The following is a 3364-nucleotide window of genomic DNA, read 5'->3' as shown; positions in this document are numbered from 1 at the left end:
TCTTTTCCTCAGAGTGCTGGAGAACTCCATCAAGCTATCACATTCTCCTCTTTTTGTGTAGACTCTGAAACAATTTCAAGTGTCATTGACTTCAGGTAACCATTGAGACAAGTGATTCTGCCATTTAGGAAATAAAGCAGACAATTTACCAACCAGAGCAATAGAATCAAATTTAATGTCATTGGGGGTGTGTTATGAGCAAGCGGGTGAGAATCAGAGCTATGGCCCTGTGTCTTTTACATGACAGGAATTCCAATCCTTTTGATTCTGAGATACACTGGCATTATATAGTCCATTTTGCCAAGAAACCCATCCAACAGTGGGGAGAACCCCCACAGTTAGTAGATCATGTTCAGAGTCTCTGGAAAGAGAAAAGGCAATTGATGCCATCCTGTATCTGCTTGGTCTTAATGCTATAAATTATTGGATTCATAAATGGGGGGAAGAAGAAATAGACATAGCTCATGATAATATGAAACACATGTGGCACATATTTCCCAAATTGGTGAATGAGGATCAGCCCAGTCACAGTGATGTAGAAAACCAGAACACAGCTGATATGGGAGACACAAATATTTAGAGCCTTAGCCTGCTCTTTACCTGATGCAATCCCCATGACGGTATTAAAGATTAGGACATAAGAGATAAGGATAAGCACAGAGTCCAAGAAACCAGTTAGAGAAACCAGGAGTATAGGATAGAGTCTATTGAAGGCTATGTCAGCACAAGCCAGTTTGATCACATCCTAGTACAGGCAGAAGGCATGGGACAGGACATGGGATCTGCAGTAAGGGAATCTGGAGAGGGTGATGATTATGGGCACAATAAGTATCAATCTTCTCATTAGAACCCCTAGACCTATCTTCACCAGCTTAGTATTGGTGAGAATGGAGGTGTATCTCAGGGGGTTGCGGATGGCAATAAAATGATCATAGGCCATGACGAGCAAGACTCCGGACTCCACAACAGAGAGTGAGTGGGTTAGATAGGCCTGGAAGTAGCAGGCTCCATGGCTGATCTCCCTGTGATCCAGCCACAGAGCACCAAGCACAGTGGGCATCGTTGTCAAAGTCACTCCAAGGTCTGTGGCTGCCAATATAGCTAGAAAGTAGTACATAGGCTCGTAAGGAGTATGGTCTTCTCAGATAAGGAAGAGGAGGGTGCCATTGCCGAGGAGTATGGACACATAGATGACAAAGAAGGAGATGGAGACCCAAGGATGAAATTTCTCCAGACCTGGGAAGCCAGTCAGTAGAAAAGGAGCAGCACTGATGTTGGACCACATGGTGGGTCCCTGAGATGAAAAAAATAAAGCTTTCTCTAAATTTCCTGCCCAGTAGAAATGCAATTTAAGCCACATACATGATTTTAAACTTTCTAGCAGCCACATTAAAAAGCATAAAAAGTATAGTTATAAATACTTTTAATATATATTTTATCTGCTATAGCCAAAATATTATCATTTCAAAATGTAATCAGTACAAAAATCATACCCAAAATATTTTACATTTTACCATACTAATTTTTCAAAATTCAGAATGTAGTTTATACTTACAGAAATTCCTAACTCAAGCTAACCACAAGCTATATAGTACACTTCTTAGACCATAAAATTATTTTTGCCATCTCATTTGAAAAATAATAAATCACAGCACCTGTACAGAATTTTGCCTAACTTGTATCCTTCCTTCATAAATTTCTCACCCTAGTCCTCTGCTTCTAATATTTTCTAATAGCTCATTATCTTGGTCAGACTTCTCTATTAGAGCTTATCTGAATGTCTGACCTGATCTCACCTGAAATCCAAGACATTTTGTTGATTTCTAGTTTTGTCTTCTAGTTTCTTCTTCTCTCTATTGTGAGCATATTTTATATTGTAGGAAAGAGGTCAGCACTTTCATTTTGGATCCACCGTTTATACTATGTGCTCATTGATTCAGTAAGTAGAAGTTGATGTTCCCTACATAAATGAAGTCCTAGACTGAACATTAAGGATGCAAACCTCATGATCTTGTGAGTAACAAACATATGCCATCTTTACTTGAATTGAAGCTCACACTGTAATTCTTTGTATGGATAAGCATATTATAGAATCCCACAGGACCAACCCACTCAAGGAGCTCCAAAGAGGGATGCCTGAAGTCTGTCCAGGTACCTGCTACCTCATGGGGTTGTTCTAGTACTAAACTTACGGAGTTTATAGCTTTTTGCTTCTAGAAAGCATTGCATTTGGCTCCAGAAGACAAGAGATAGAAACTTGGAAGTGATTCATTTTTTCAATTTCTAAATTTTAATTCATGGCAATCATACTTGTCTCTGTTATGCAATGATTTGATATTTCTTACTCCTTTAAATCTCATAGTTGTGTGCTAAATGCAGTGAATATATTAGTAAAAGGCAGATATTCACACACATTAGAATGGCCAAAATCTTGAACACTGGTAACACCAAAAGCTGGTGAGAATACAGAGCAACAGGAATTCTCTCACACTGCTGGTGGAAACACAAAAGAGTACAGCCACTTTGAAAGAGTTTGGAGATTTCTTACAAAACTAAACATACTCCTACCATACAGTCCAACAGTAGTGCTCCTTTGTGTTTATCCAGAAGAGTTGAAAACTTTTGTCTACACAAGAACCTGCAATCAGATGTTTACAGCAGCTTTATTCATAATTATCAAAACTCAGAAGTAAACAAGATGCCCTTCAATAGGTGGATAGATAAATACATGTGGTATAGGTATATCCAGACAATGGAATAGTATTCGGCACTTAAAAAAAAAAAAAGAGCTGTCAAGCCATGAAAAATCATGGAGGAAACTTAAATGTATTATATAGATATAATTAAGTTTACTGATCCGAGGGAGGATATAACTTAGTGGTAGAGAGCATGCCTAGCATGCACATGCACGAGGTCCTAGGTTCAATCCCCAGCACCTCTATTTAAATAAATAAGCAAGTAAGTAAACAAACAAACAAACAAACAAACCTGATCACATCCCCACACCAAAAAAAAATATTTTTTAAAAACAAAAAAAATCTCTTTGGTCCTAAAAATTATTAAAAAATAAATTAAATTAAATAGAAATATATTTTTTCAAATATTAAATACTACTCAAAAGAAAAAGATTACTGATTAGTTGACTTTGAGTTTATCAAAGGGAGATTATGAGCAGACAATCTAATCATGTGAGCCTTTAAAAGCATAGTGTGTATACAGACTAGTGATGGAACAAAGACCTAAAGTGATTCAAATTTGAGAATTTGACAGATAGTTACTGGTTTGAGGATGTGAGAGGCCACCTAAGAAGGAATTTAGGCGGCTTCTTGTTGCAGAGATAGGGTGACAGCTGACAGTCTGCAAA

At 37.7% G+C, this 3364-nt stretch overlaps 1 pseudogene; it reads right to left on the bottom strand.

Annotated features, from left to right (window-relative positions):
• Window positions 1-352: 352 nt before the first annotated feature.
• LOC105061870 (olfactory receptor 51B2-like) lies at window positions 353-1285 on the bottom strand (annotated as a pseudogene).
• Between the last annotated feature and the right edge of the window lie 2079 nt (window positions 1286-3364).

This window comes from Camelus bactrianus, chromosome 10 (assembly GCF_048773025.1).
Source record: "Camelus bactrianus isolate YW-2024 breed Bactrian camel chromosome 10, ASM4877302v1, whole genome shotgun sequence".
Classification (NCBI taxonomy): domain Eukaryota; kingdom Metazoa; phylum Chordata; class Mammalia; order Artiodactyla; family Camelidae; genus Camelus; species Camelus bactrianus.
This window is presented reverse-complemented; position numbering and strand designations above follow the sequence as displayed.